Source organism: Monodon monoceros, unplaced genomic scaffold (genome assembly GCF_005190385.1).
Source record: "Monodon monoceros isolate NGI ecotype Baffin Bay Population unplaced genomic scaffold, NGI_Narwhal_1 Super_Scaffold_20, whole genome shotgun sequence".
NCBI lineage: Eukaryota > Metazoa > Chordata > Mammalia > Artiodactyla > Monodontidae > Monodon > Monodon monoceros.
In genome coordinates this window covers 64902007-64917918 of record NW_021703777.1, presented here as the reverse complement: position 1 = coordinate 64917918, position 15912 = coordinate 64902007, and the positions used below count along the sequence as shown (strand labels likewise).

At 44.4% G+C, this 15912-nt stretch overlaps 1 long non-coding RNA gene and 1 other non-coding gene across 2 annotated transcripts; both read right to left on the bottom strand.

Moving 5' to 3' along the window:
• Nucleotides 1–549: 549 nt before the first annotated feature.
• Nucleotides 550–15647, bottom strand: LOC114902746. Its single transcript, XR_003795595.1, has 4 exons — nt 15596–15647; nt 6125–6262; nt 1627–1701; nt 550–993 (listed from the first exon to the last, which is right to left on the bottom strand). It is a non-coding gene; the product is annotated as an uncharacterized LOC114902746 (long non-coding RNA).
• On the bottom strand, nt 5753–5874 carry LOC114903286. The gene has a single exon (XR_003795678.1). It is a non-coding gene; the product is annotated as a small nucleolar RNA SNORA26 (small nucleolar RNA).
• Nucleotides 15648–15912: the final 265 nt, after the last annotated feature.

The following is a 15912-nucleotide window of genomic DNA, read 5'->3' as shown; positions in this document are numbered from 1 at the left end:
TGTATACATACAGGCATACCTCGTTTTATTGCTTCACTTTATTGCACTTTGCAGATACTGCATATTTTACAAATTGACGGTTTGTGGCAACCCTGTGCGGAGCAAGTCTGTTGGTTCTATTTTTCCAACAGCATTTGCTCACTTTGCATCTGTGTCACATTTTGGCAACTCTCGCAATATTTCAAACGTCTTCATTATTATTATTATATTTCTTATGGTGATCTGTGAAATCACTATTGCAAAAAAGATTGACTTGATGAAGGCTCAGGTGATGGTTAGCATTTTCTAGCAAGAAACTAGTTTTAATAAAGGGATGTGCATTGTTTTTTAGACATGTTGCTACTGCATACTTAATAAACTACAGTATAGTGGAAACATAACTTTTATTTGCACAGGGAGACCAAAATATTTGTGCAACTCCCTTTATTGCAGTGGTCTGGAACCAAATCCGCAATATCTCCAAGGAATGACTGTGTAGTTTTTCTTCTTTCCTCTGCTCTATGAAAGGTTGCACACTAGATACCAGTTCTGCATCTTGCTCTTATTTTCAGTAATGGTATAGTCTTTTTTTTTTTTTTTTGGCTGCACTGCACAGCACGTGGGATCTTAGTTCCCCAACCAGGGATTGAACCCATGCCCCCTGTATTGGGAGTGCGGAGTCTTAATCACTGGACCACCAGGAAGTCCCAGTAATGGTATAATCTTTAGCAAGTTATCTACCCTTCCAATTCATTCATCTGTAAAACGGGAAGAACACTGTGTGAGAATTAAACAGAATAATGTAAGGACAGGAGCAACGGAGTGACACGTACAATACGATAAATGCTACCTCCACTTGGTTCCTACAGCCCCCCTCGCTGCTGCTGCCCATAATCATAAGACAGCTACAACTCATACCAGACAAACGACCCTTTCAACCGTAGATTAAATGCTCACGGGAAATCAGGAGAGTACAGCAGATCATCCCAGATTAAATGGTCTACAGCTTTCTCCCTAAGGGAAATAAAGAGAAAGTTTTCAGTCAGTTATTAAACACACTGAGACAAATTTAAAAGGATTTCCACAGAGCCTGTGTACATGTACACTGGATTCTTTCACCTTCCAACAAAATCAAGGTTTCCAAATTCCCTTGTATTTGAACACATTCTCTGGTGTATCCAGAAAAGTCTAAAAAGTGTTACTGGGACGAAAACTTTTTCTTTACCAACTTAGGGTGAAGTACTTGGGGGCCTGTGAATTAACAGACAGATTAATAGGAGCCAAGATTATTATACATGTAGGCAAGAGCATGCTGTAGGGAGTAAGGATTTATATACCAGCTTAATAGGATGGGGGTGGGGTGGGGAAAGGTATTAAGGCCTCAGTGGGAAAGTATGGAAGGTTCTCCCAGGATGTATTTACACAGTTCCTTGGCAGGTCCTGATGCAAGACAGGGCTTACAGCAGCTGAATACTTAGAAAGACCTGCTTTACTTATCAAAGGGAAGTTCAGAGAAAATTTTTTTTTTGGTGTTTTTCTTTTTTTTTTTTTTCCCAGCTGCTGCTGTTTGTTCAGATGGTCTCAGTTTCAGTAGTCATTATGCCATTTTGGTGAGGTTAGTCCCTTCATTTGCCTGTTATAACCTACCATGAAGTTTCACAGGCAAGGAGCTGGGGAGATTGCTGTGGGGAGACATGGATTAGAAGTCAGGAGGTAAGAGATCTGCGAACAAAAACACAGATAACAAGGATGAATACGCATAAAAGAGCAAATCCCAACACACAGCCCCATCTTTCACTGAACCAGTTTCTTATTCTCGAGGTCAGTCCAATTAATCAACGGTGCTTCACTCATTTTATGTAGGATGTCAACCCGTTCCTTTATACGGTTCCAACTATCCTGTACTTCTTTCGATTTATTTACATACAAGCAGCACTGTCTGCCAATGATGGCACAGTGTTCCCTGTTGGGCAGCCTGTGTAGCCAGGAGACGGCGATTTCAGAGCACAGAGGTGAAACTGCTAACCCCTGACGGACGTGCTTTCAAGGTCTGCGGGGTGCCAGTGAATCCTTGTTCCATGACTTTGGAAACGTTCAGAATTGCTTCTTCTAGATCAGAAGTTTTCAAGCTTGGAAAAAGGGTCCTTACTGAATCAGTATTGCGATACATGAGTGGCTTGCCTACAATGTCTGGTTGGATGCGTCTACGTGGTGCTACTTCATGCCTGAAGGAGCCCAGGTTTATAATCCGGCTAGCATTTAAAGTGGGATAACTAGTGAGGGAAGGTACCAGGTAGCTGAGTGCACAACGCCCTGACCATTTAGGTGGGAACCCTTGATATACCTTATTGCCACATAAAATAAACAGACCAGAGGTGTTCACAAACAAGGTCAGAGTGGAACCTGTGACCCACCAGGTTGGAGTTTGGTGTCCATGGTGGCCTTTGTCATTAGTTATGTTGGCATCTGTATATCTCCATTTCCCATGTGCCTCTGTCAGGCTGTAAGAGCAAAACAGGCTACGAAATATCGGGTAAGAGGAGACCTTCAGTCTGGTTCTAGCAGCTACCGAGCAAGGTCATTCCAGAATTTTGGTCGACCCATTTGTGGCCTGGGGTATCAGGCAGACCAACCAGGGGAACAGCTGAGCTGTTCCAGGTCCTATTTTTGTGGCCTGCAGGCCAGGAATACTGTCCAGTGACTATGCAAACATTTGTATCATTATAATAATCAGTCTGGAACTCATTTATAACGTCTTTGGAGGATTTGAAGGTGTCATCTGTGGAATCAAACCAGTGTTTGATTACAGTATTGTTTTGGTATGTTACCTAGGAAAGGTCCAGTGCCGTTTTTATTTTCAATGCAAAGAGAAAATTTTCCCTCCAATACCCTCACCTGAGTGAAGGACAGACCTCAAGCCTCCATGGGGGTTCCCCAATGCCAAGTCACTCTGCCACAGGAGGAAGCAGAGTGCCTTCCATACATCCGCTGTCCAGAATGGGTCCACCAGGTGCTTGCACTGGCAGGGACAAAACCTAGTTCAGGTTCTGGTGCGTTATTTAGACGCTGACATAACCAGCAATTAGACTGATTAGTTAAGATGGCCAGGGTCTGAAAGATTGGTGTGAGTGGGTGTTGTGGCCATGCTAAAACTGTTGAAAAAGCAGTAAGAATTCGCTGAAGCAAGACATCGTCCGAAAGGGAGCCCGCAGTGGGGGAACAGAGGGAGGATAGGTTTAGACAAGCAACCTCCAGTCAGTCCTTCTGTAACTGAAAGAGGAAGAGTTTTGTTTAAATTTCTATGTCAGAAAATTTTGCAGGTCAGGCAGAGGTTGCAAGGGAAGATAAACGGAGACAAAATTCTTGATCAGAGATCTTGGGTAAAGCTGTCTACTTTGTGGTGTCGCCTGCTTCTGGAGCCTGAGTAAGCTCTTGAAATCCTCAATTTGAGGTCACGCATAGGGATGGCCTTCTAATTGTCCTGGGGGGGGGGGGGGTGATGACATGGATCTAGCTTGGTATCGCATGCGAATCCAGGAGGACTTTTATTCTGATGACAGGGTAGATGGTTAGCAGTACTTCCTAAGGCCTCTCCCAGCAAGGTGACAATGTACGTTTTCTTCTAAAAATGTTGATGTATACTCATCTCCTGGAAGAAAGGGATGGCAAGGCCTGTCAGTGAGGACCATGCTTTTTTTCACCTGTTGATGAGATGCACCAAGTATAGACGTTCTTGTATGTAACTAGTCAGAGTACTGAATTGTTCACTCAAGTCCCCATGTTGCTTGCCCAATCCAGGAATGGAAGGTTTAGAGATGCCAGCTGGCACTGGGGTGACTAAAAACTATTTCAAAAGGGATCCATTTGAAGTATCCTGGATCTGTATAAGGGCCAGGGATAATGCTTCTAGCCATGTAAGTCTAGTTTCTAGATAGGTTTTTTTCCCCTCGGCATTCTTTTTTATGTCTACATTTTAAGGTCTTCCTTCCCCTGAGGATAAGGGATGGTAGGGACTATGAAATGTTAACAAATATCCTCTCAGAGTCTTTGTGAGCAAGTGATTTGTTTCTGCTGTAAAATGAGTTCCTTGGACAAACTAATGGTTACCAGTGGAGGCGGGGGGAGGCAATATAGGGGTGGAGGACTGGAGGGTACAAACTATTGGGTTTGTAGGCTACAAGGATGTACTGCACAACGCGGGGAATACAGCCAATATTTTGCAACAACTGTAAATGGACTGTAACCTTTAAAAATTGTATGAAAAATTAAAAAAAAAAAGTTCCTTCGTCAGATTCAATTCATAAAGAAATGCCAAAACAAGGAATAATCCAAGGTATTAGTTTGTTACATCTGTTGTGGCATCAGTATGTCTAGTTGGCTAGCACAGACCATCCACTAAACATGCAGATAATAACTAAACAGTGAAAAGAGCCTAGGGCTGGAGGTAAGTCTAAAAGTCCACCTGGAGTGCCATAAGGACAGTGTGGGTCTTGGAGGACTTCCTGAGCTACACTGGTTCCCTCCAGAAACTTGGTAAGATTTATAGGTGGTACACTGGAAAATAATAAGTACCAGTACCTGCAGAGGTCAAGAATCTGTGGAACTGCCGAAGTGTGCTAACAGCCTGACAGACTCTAAAGGCTTATCTAGTCGGTATAAATGTTTGTAGCTTTCCCTTTTGCCAATGTATCAGCCCTAGGAAGAGCTATGAGTTTTGTAGCTTGGGCTGATTTTCTCGTGGGCAGCATGCAGCAAATGTTTGCTCTGGGATAGTCAGCTTCCCTGAAAATTTTGTTTACAAGAACCATCACATAGAAGAGCATGTCTGGCTTGCTAAAGGACATGTCCAAGAGGTCTTCTTGTGGTTTAGAAATCATCTCAATGGTTGTAAGGTAACCATGTGGAATGGCTCTTTATCATGAGGGGTTTAAGAGTATTAGAGGTACAAGATGATGGAGGGGTAATTAACGGGCTTGTTCATAGGTGGTCTGTCATTGAGTAGAGAGGTGTTGTGTTTTACGGACTTGTAAGAACTGATACAGCATGGGAACAAAAAGGTGAAAAGGGGAAACTTGTGTAAGGCTACTGGCTTGTGAATCAGGGTGGCAGCCAAGTTAATGTACTTAGGCACAGGGGCATGTCTGATCCCATAGGGTCCAACTGACATGAGAAATATTCTATGGGGTGTATGTGAAAGGGAAAAGGTTGTCCTGGAATACCTGCATCTATCCCACTCTTCTCATGGCAATATAGGTGGAAAGGTTTGTCAAAACTGAGTAATCTGAGGGCTAGGAGATGGACAATGTGAATTTCAATGCTTCAGTAAAGGATTCTGTGGTGTATCTGGGAGGGAGGCATATAAGGGTTTGGCAGGGGCAGCAAAGTTGGTAATCCACTGGTGGCAAGAGCCAGCTACCCACAAAGATTTGCATAATCGTTCATCTTTGGGAGAGGGATGGACAAAATTGAGTCAAAGCATTTGGGGTGAGTTTTTGCATACCCTGAGATATTTCATGACAGGAGGAGGTAACTCTTGTTTCTACCCAGTGAAGTGTGACTCTGGAGGTTTTATGACCTTTGTCAGCTGGTGCATTTAGATGTTCTCAATTTATAGTCTTTATATCATTCTAGTGAGTTGTCACTGCCTTCAATGACAAATACCAACACTTGTACTATCAATGCTAAGGTTAAGTTTGAATCCATCGCTTCTGCTCAGAGCTGTGTAAAAATATCACAAAGGTGCTCACAATGAAAGGAAATTTTCTTCTGGTTCAGCTGTGACTCCAGACAGGATCCAAAGAGGAGTTCTACAATCTCTTCTCTGGGTTTTATGGAGACTTTCTTTACCCTTCTGTGTTAGCCTCTTAAGGCACTGTGTCAACCTTAAAAGGGCACAGGAAAGGGTGATTTGGTTTTTCACAGGGTTCTCTACAATTTCCTGCATTCCTCTCTCGTCAATGTCCGTGGACCTCAGCAGTTTCTTTAACCGAGTCTGAAAACCCACTAGAAGCAGCTGTTCTGCTTGTGAACGTCCGTTTCCTTTGTTAAAGGAGAGCCGGAGACACGTGCTTGGGAATCCTCCTGTGGTCACTGACCACGTGCTCGAGCCCGCGTTATTTCATTTCACTCAAAGACAGGCACATACCTGCGCTTAGAACTCAGGCCGCTGCACCCGCAGTCGCTGGAGACAAACTCCCCAAGCTCACGGTCGGTCCGAGACCCGCTGTTGCCGCCGCAGGCTGGGCCTGGCCCGAACCCGCTGCAAAGTAGCCGCGGCTGCGCCCTGGGTAAGCAAAGCTTAAACTTGTTACCACACGCGGGCCAGCAGGCCGGGAAGCCTCCGGGAGGCTGGGCGCAGTATGTGTGCTTCGCGCGGCCCCGGGACGGGCACTGCCGTCCCCTCCCTCCCACCGCTCCCCGGACCGCCGAGGGCTGCTCTACTCCTGCGTTCTGGCCGCCGGGAGCAGCGGAGCTCCGGGTGGGCAAAGCTCGAGGGGACGCGAGGCGAGCCCAGCCCCACCCGGGCCCGCGGACCGGCCGGGAACCCTCCCCGCCGCAAGAGGCCAAGAGACCGGAGACTAGGGTAACACTCACCGCCCAACTCCGTGGGACAAAGAGACCCGCGGAGACCCAGCAGGTGGGGCGGGACCTGGAGGACGGCTGGGCGGCGGGCAGCCAACCCCCGGGACGGTTGGGGAGGGGGCAGGACGGGAGGAGGGCCGTGGGGTAGGCAACCAATCCCAGGGAAGTTTCTGGCCGAGAGGGGCGGGGGCGGGGGCGGGGGCGGGGGCGGGGCCCCCGGCCTTTCCACTTCGGCTGCGGCGGGAGAGCTAGCTGACTGTGAGCCGAGCGTGCTTTTTGGGGCCTCGGGGAGTCCGCGCGCGGAAACCGCATTTATCTGGCGCTTCCCCAGGCCTTAGCCCTCGTGCATCTGGTTCTCCCAGGCCAACGTTCCTTCCACAAGAACTCTCCTAGCGAGGCCTTCTCCTGTATCCTCTCCTCAGGTTAGCGCCTGGTCCAGGGCTCCCGGTCACACGACCCCCTAGAATGCTGAGCTGCTCGTTCCTATGCCACAGTTTAATTTGAGTGCCTACTATGTGCCATGCACCCGTCTAGTCTTTAAAAAGGCGAAACAAAGGCCTTTGATATTCTAGTGGAGAACAAAACCAGAATCAAGATGTAAAAATAAAATGTCGTAGGGTTAATAAGTGATAAGGAGAAAAACCTAAGTATTTTATTACAACTTGGAAAACTAAAGATAGAGACAGTAGTCTTTGCTGTGAACAAATGCCCCTTACGGCACTAAGAAACAAAGAAGCAAAACTTACTATGACCAGCGTTACTGTGCTGCTTTGGAAAATATATTTCACTGTAGAAATAACTGAATATGATGGAAGGCTCTTTACCAGAGATCCCGAGTAGGGTCCTATTTGGATCCATATTGCAGAGGGGACCAAGATGGACAAGGACAATGGCCCTGGGCTGCGGGACACATGGTCCACAGTCCTGGTGGCAGTCACTAGTGAGAGGCTGCTCGGGAAGGAGGCTAACTGTCATGGGGATGGGATAGTGGTCTTCAAACCCTTCAGATTCCCAGGTCTCCTCTCCCAGCCCTGAATAGGCCTGCAGCATGCTTTATCCTTCCCAGTGTTCTCTCAGCTGGGGGGAAAACCCTTCCCCCAGAGCAGCACTAATCCCACTGCTCTGGTCTGGGCTCCAGTCCTATTGGCTTCCTCAGCCCTCCCAGGCTATTTATTTTTTATCACCTGCCTCTTCAAATTTCTCTCTTTCGCTCTTCAGTCTGGCTCAAGAAATGGGTGTAACCACGATTCACACTGCCCTTTGCTTATGCTGATTCACTGCCCCATTTATAACTCTGTTTATTTCACTGATGTCTCTTTTCCTCCCTCTCCCTTCTAAATTAAATTACCTTTTATTTTCCCCAAGCTATTTTTACCTTCCAAAACATGTGTGTTTTCACAGTACAGCTGAGTAAAGCCAGTGGTGAGGGGAACAGTGATTGTGAAATAAAGTGGAAAGAGAGAAATGCTCAGTCCTTGGAAGGAATTGCCTCCTGTTGGGCTGTGTTTATTCATTTATAGAACTCATGTGTATTGAGAACAACCATATGCCAAGCCCTGTGGTAGACCTAGAGGTACACAGATAGTAAGAAAAAGAAAAACAAACAGAACAAATCATGGACCTTGCCCATGTGGAACTTTTAGTCTAGTGGGTAAAACATATTAATACAAGAATCACATTTTTAAAATGTGAAATTACCACTTAAGAGCTAAGATGGAGGTCAGAGACTCAGCTGTGAGGTTGAGGAAGGGGTGATTAAGCAGAAAATTGAAGATGAGTTTATGAGGCAAAGCAGAGGAGCCTGGAGTTTAGTTCCATGTAGAGGGAAGAGCATGTGCAGAGTGTGGGCTCCAGGAAGGAGCTCAGTGCATTGATGGGAATGTATGAAGGCTGCTGTGACTTCTGCACAAAAAGCCAAGGGATGGGGATGGAGAGAGATGCAGGATAGGCATGATATAAACTGGGCTTGGGGGTAGGGGACTGGGGTGTGGAGGGCGGGGTTATCTGGAGATGCTGGTGGCTGCCAGAACTTGTAGACCATAAAATTGCCCATATATTAATGCTCATTAACAATGTGTTGTATACATGCAGGTCAGTAAAAGTTGATGTTTGCAAGGCTGGCATGTGTTCAGGCCAGCATGTTGAAGACAATAAGAGCTAACCTTTATTGCCCACTTACTACATGCTCTGAACTCCTTAAACTGCTCTACACAGATTAGCTTATTTACTCCTTTCAGCCACCTACTGGGTACACAATTTCTCATTTTGTACCAGAGGACCCACATATTGCTAATATTTTTTGAGAGCTGTTCTCCTGCCACTCTAATAGTTTAGGTGGCTGGTAAACATATTAGGAATTGTGAGCACATCCAAACAGTGGGTCAGGTTCCTCCCCAACACGTGTACACAAACATAACCTTAGGGAAGGAAACTGAAATCATAGCTGCAATGGCCAAATGGTGGACACAGGATGGCAGCATGGAATTCTCAATTTCTGTAACTCTGAAGGTGCTTTTCCCTAAAAGTGATTGTGGAATTTCAATTAGAACTCTGAGAAAATCTAGAATTATGTTGATAGCCATATTAGAAGTTGCATGTTGACGAGCTGACTGAACAATGGTACTTGCTGTCCTATAGTATTTGATCATACTGGATTTTAAATATTGCTTTTTCTTAAAAAAAAAGCGCTCTTTAAAATAATTACATGTTATCCATGAGAAATGGAATATTGCCTGCCATGTCAGTAAACAAAGGATGTCACAGTCATCAGCGATTGCAGCCGCAGCCGAAGGTAACCTGGTGAGCCCCGAGGGAACTCAAGAAGGAAAAGAATACCTGCCATCTAGCAGCCATCAGACTGCAGCCACTCCCTATGGTGAGTCCTGAGGAAACACCGATGTGAAAACACTGGATACTGGCCCAGTGAGTTGAGCTACATATCAAAGGAATGGTTTCAGTGAGCCCAGATTCTTGCATCTTACTATGCATAGAAAAGCGCTAAATTCCTTAACTTGAGATATCTGGTTTTCTTTAATTTACAATAATCTTTTGACATTCAGACTACCTGCCCTTTGTTGCAAAACTCCTATATGTCCTGGCCCTTACCTCGCCTCCTTGGAGCAGTTCTCTCAGGGTTACTTGAGATGCTACCTCCCAGGCTTGAAGTCCTAAAAATTTCCACCAAATAATACATAACTCTCAACTTTTAGGTTGTGAATATATATTTTTAGTCAACATCCATTATGCTTAGCATCCAATGTACTCTATGAAAGTAGTATATAAATTATATTTGGCCAGTTAAACTAATTAGCATAAGGTATCCAATTGAAAGTACAGCAAAAAATGGACTATTTAATTCTATTAAAGAAAATGGAGTGAAGAGCTAGACCTGCTTCTTCAGTAGCACAATTTAATGAGACTGCTTCAGATGAGTCCTGTTCTACATCAGAAAAGGAACACAAATCCCTCCAGCTTCTATTTCTGGCTCTACCACACACAGGCTTTGCTATTATACCCAGAGCAAGATGGAACCTGCTTTTTTTCCATCTGCAAAATGTAGGCAATGCTTTTAGCCTTTTTCACAGGAGGAGCAGGATTAATGAGAGCCACAAATGACCTTGACCTGTTTTGTAACTGCAGATGCCTTTTTATTGCTATATTTTCATGAAAAATGAAAATCTGGATTTTTTTTTTTCTGATGAGTTAATATTAGGCTAAAACTTTAAAGTCTGGAATATGTACTTTATCAGCTGCTCTTTAGAATTCCAGTATCCAAATTTAAACAAAAGGAGAATAAGATAAATCTTTCAAGTGATAATCAAAACAGTAGGAAGTGAAAGGGTTGCCTTATAAATTGAGGTCTATTTGTTTTTTCAAAACTGTTATTTTCAGTAAGATTAGTAAGACTGAAATACATTATTATAGCCATGTTGAATGAGGCTAGCTTACTGGAAAAAACATGCCAAAAGTAAGTTGGCGTGTCAGGATATGGTCCACGTGTTTACATGTCAAGCCAGTTGAGAAGTTTGTGATAATGTGCTTTAGAATGATTGTTGATCACTGTGAGATCTTTCCATCAATCCCAATACTGATGCCACAGGCCTGGGATTGATGGTACATGAAGGAGGAAAAATTCTTAAACGTGGTGCTTTTGCAGAGCTCTGACTAGTCAGAGAATATCTTTTCCATCCTAGGCAATGTTACTGGTCTACATCACTGTAGGAGAATGCAGTCCTTATTTCAGCAATTAGGTCAGATACACATTATGATTTACTTGTTTTTGAAAGACAGAATCTAGGTCAGAATCATAAGGAATGAAACCAACTATTTCAAAATACATAGCTGGTTAGTGGGAAGTGCTTAATTCCCTATGCCTATAGGTTCCAGGTGGAGGTATTTCTAGTAGAATAACATGCTTGTCTGTCTCTGCTCCCTTCCTTCCTCTTCCCCAGGGAAGGAAGGGCTTCTCTCCTGGATGAGTTTGAAGAAGGAACAGAGCAGGAAGGGGCAGCCTCTCCCTACCTCCGGGGCTCTGAGGCCAGCTGAGCTGCAGTTGCTGATGTGAATTCTGTTTACTGCAACTGAGTCCATGTAACATATTTGCTTTGTGCTTCTGGCCATGCTATTATTAATGTTTGTTATCTGGTCTCTGGGATGAATTTTACACAATGAAGAAAATTAATCCATATTCATAAAATTCTCCCATATCAAGTCTTATCTTATTTCAGAAACTCAGAGGAGAAATCACCCGTTTTATAGATGCCAGAATCCAGATGAAATGTAAAATAATGGATATTTTGTCTTTTGCTTGTGTTCACATTCTTCCATATTCTTCATGGCAGTGGCTGTAGAAGTATAGAGGGAATGGGAAAAGTGCAACGTTTTTACATATACTTTTCCTACTTTAATTTTAACTAAGACTGTGGGCTGTACGAGGCCATCTCCTTAGATCTAACAGAGTAGCTAACACACACTTGAAGCTCAACACATATTTGTTGACTGAATGAATTATTAAATTCAGGGCATTTTAATTGAAAATGTTTAAAAACCATTTTAAGGTATTTCATAATGCCCTTAATCAAATTCAATAATAGATTACTTACAGGTAATCTGATCCAGCCTGGGGGTCTTACCAAGCTCCTTTTTGGGCAGACCCATCACGAAGGTCATGAGTGTACACAACTGAGGAAGCTTTTAAGCATTTATCACACAAAGGAGGGAACTACCACATTAGCATAGACCTCACATAAATATATAATACAGAAATACAGAATCCCAGCCAAACACTTCTGGATGAGAAGAGTTAAAAAGGATAGCATCTATCATCGACACTGATTACAAGGAAAATGTTATCAGCCCTCTGGGGCCTGAAGCTCTAGCCTGTGCCCAGTAACGGCTGTCATTCATCATCTACCTCAACTTAGCCTGTGCCTGATGAGCCCCTTTCTACTTACTAAGTGTACTTCCTCTGCCTCCCTCTGACCTTTCTCCATCACATCCTCCAACTGCCTGTCCTTGCTCCAGATGACAGACACCGCTAGGGGTTCTCCTTCTCCTTCCCCAGACTCCTGGGGACTCTCATTTTCAGCCTCATGGGTGAAGGGTGGTCTCACTTCCATTCATGCACTTAATTGGGCAACAGGCACTAACTGAGCACCAGCTGTGTTGAGCACCGGGCTACATGCCTGGGATACAAAGATGATCCAAACATAGTCCTGGTTCTCCAAGAGTTCATGGATGATGGTCAGACAGTAAGTGATGTGGTCGAGGTAGCACCGGGCACTGTGGAGACAGAAATGAGACACAAAACCAGCCCCAGAAGAGTTCCAGGAGCAGGGCCTCCTTCCTCAGGTTGCCATGTCCCAGAAGAGATGGAGGTGGAGGTAGGCTTGAGAATTTTTTTTTTTAATTTTTAAATTTCTATTTTTTTTTTTTTTTACAGTAGGTCCTTGTTGGTTATCTATTTTAAAAATAGCAGTGTGGGGCTTCCCTGGTGGCGCAGTGGTTGACAGTCCCCCTGCCGATGCAGGGGATACAGGTTCGTGCCCCGGTCCGGGAAGATCCCACATGCCGCGGAGCAGCTGGGCCCGTAAGCCATGGCCGCTGAGCCTGCGCGTCCGGAGCCTGTGCTCCGCAACGGGAGAGGCCACAACAGTGAGAAGCCCGCATACGGCAAAAAAAAAAAAAATAGCAGTGTGTACATGTCAGTTCCATGCTCCCTAACTATCCCTCCCCCCCCACTATTCCCTCCCCACCCCGGTAACCATAAGTAACCATAAGTTGGTTCTCTAAGTCTGCTTCTATTTTGTAAATAAGTTCACTTGTATAATTTTTTTTTTAGATTCCACATATTAGCAATATCATATGATCTTTGTCTTTCTCTGATTTGCTTCACTTAGTATGATAATCTCCAGGTCCATCTATGTTGCTGCAAATGGCATTATTTCATTCTTTTTAATGGCTGAGTAGTATTCCATTGTATATATGTACCACATCTTCTTTATCCATTCCTCTGTCAATGGACATTTAGGTTGCTTCCATGTGTTGGCTATTGTAAACAGTGCTGCAATGAACATTGGGGTGCATGTATCCTTTTGAACCATGGTTTTCTCTGGATATATGCCCAGGAGTGGTATTGCTGGATCATATGGTAGCTCTATTTTTAGTTTTTTAAGGAGCTTCCATACTGTTCTCCATAGTGGCTATACCAATTTACATTCCTACCAATAGTGTAGGACAGTTCCCTTTTCTCCACACCCTCTTCAGCATTTATTGTTTGTAGATTTTTTGATGATGGCCATTCTGACTTGAGACTTGAGAATTTTGAACAAGTTCCAGATCCAGAACAAAAGGCTTTGTGAAGCTGAGTTTGTGCTCAGACGAAGAGGAATAGTTAGATGTGGGCTCAGCAGAGGAAGGAAAGGAAAGTTCTGCAGACATTACAGAAAATGTCAGTTTAGATTTGGGGGTGTAGAAACAGCACTCATCCCTCTTTTTGATGGGGCCTTATTGGCACTTTTTTAAAATTGGGGTTAGAGAATCAGGGCTAAGGCATAAAAAGGGTCCATTTACTAAAATTCTTATAATACATCAGGAAAAATTATGTGTGTGCTGTAGGTATTTTACTGCCATTTTAGAGGAGGTTTATGGTTTCTTAACAAGCTTCATTCATTATAACGTGCATACTTGTATAGACAAGTTGAAGAGAAAGCTTAATTGACATTAATCCCAAAGGTGTTGATGGGAAGGGCTTTTTTTGTTTGTTTGGTTGTCTTTGAAGTGAAGATCAGAGGTGATTCTTTGTCACCCACAAAACTTTGATGTTTTCCTGCCCTAATGCTCACAGTCAGGATGTAAACACAAATATACACTGGCAACATCCACAATCACTTTATGACTAGGTGAGAAATTTGTTAAGGAAAATATTTGTTACTGCTCAATGTGGCTTTGAAATGTTCCTGGGCCCCCTGGAGGGAAAGCTAGTTCTAGAACAGAAGTATTAACATCCATTAACAAACAAAGTCTACGTAAGAAGCCAGTTTAACACACTGCAAATGAATGTATCAAAATGGCAAAGAAAAAATAAAAAGGTTGGTGGGGGGATGGGGGGGACACTTGCTTTAGTACAGTTGGAGTGGGAGTGTATAAGGATGTGAGTCTGACTGAGTTTTGGAGCCGGACAGGCTCAGCTTTGAATCCTGGCTCTGTTATTTGCTAGCTGTGTGCCTTCAAGCAAATTACATCTTCTCAGCTTCCTCATAAATAAAATGGAGATAATATTGCTGTTAGGATTAACTGCAATTACATAGTTAAGGTGCCTAATATATAAGTGCATGCTCAAAATGGTAGATATGTCGATCTTGAGCAAAACAGTCATTTCACAAAATTTTAACTGATGTCTTAAAGGATATGGTATGAATTTTAGGTGTACTAAATGCCCCCAAATGCCCTACCTTGCCAGCTCTTCATGGTATGATATTGGCTTATGTGTTTCATTGTTGCCATGGATGCTGAAGATGCCAGAGAGGATTCATCAAAGGATATGGATGAAACCTGGTAGAGAACCTGAGGACCAATTTATTCACACACATAACTACAATTATTCCATATGTTGTATTAACACAAGCATCGATGAGTTCTGGTTATATCTGGCTGTCTCTTACAAATATTACCCTCTGCTTAATTTATAACCTGATATACCTAGGTGGAAGTAGTACTTTTGTTAGGTAGTTAGACATTAGCAGCAAGGAGGTGACAGTGGTGAGAAAACCAAGACGAAATCAAGTCACACACGCAGTCAGCTGGGGACTCTCCCTTGACACCACCCAGACAGGTAAAACTATGCTCGTGTGGTGGGCAGTTTATCCTGATAATAGAGGGGCACAGTAACACAAGGGGAGTTCCCCCGGCTGCGCATGCCCAGACCAGATAGGCGTATAACCTATAGTAAACCCAAACTCATTATACCATAATTATAAAAAAATCTACATGTGGTTTTGCCGCCCCACCCCCACCCCGTGGGCGTTTCTTAGAGATTCAAGGGTGAGAGCATGCGCAGCAGTAAACTTGTTACATAGCTCGCGACTGTCAATCAAATAATGGTCCCCTGTCACTCACCCCCGCCTCCCTGCAAAATGCTCCTTAAAAGCACCCTTAAGCGTGTATAGGAATGCTGTTTTCCATTCGCAGAAACAGCCCGCTCTCTCTCCCTCTGAGAGTGTACCTCTGGGTCGATAAAATTTGCTTTGGCCTTGCTTCACTTCGCTGAAACAGCCCGCTCTCAGAAACAGCCTTCTCTCTCTCTCTCTCTCTCTCTCTCTCCTTCTCCTCCTCCCGCCTTCTCTCCCCCCCCCTCCCAGAGTGTACCTAAGTGTTTAAGCTTAACGGGGTAGTTTGCAATTCTTTGCTTACTATCGTGAACCGAGATTGCTGGTCCGGGCCTTCCGTTGACCTCCTCGGTTCAAGCTATTTTGTTATAACGTACGTCCACCCCGTGACACTGCTCTTACCGTCCACCCCGTGACACTGCTCTTACCGTGAGTCGAATCCGCAACGGTACGTTTGGGCCACGGCCTAGTAGCTCCCCCGGCTTCCTGATCAGAGGTATGTTTGCGACGCCTACTTTGCGGCTTCTCCACGCCTACTTTGCGGCTTCCCCGAGCCTGCTTTGCAGCTTCCCGCAGCCTGCTTTACGGTTTTCCCCGCTTTCACGTTCGCTAAAGGTAGGATTGCGCGCGCCGGCTGAGTAGCACCTTCCCGGGGTTTCGTCCATTTGCATGTCAGTTGCCCCGCCTGTCTTACATGCCTGTGCTCCTTGCCTCATTCACCTGAGAAGGGACTACTCTGTCGCTG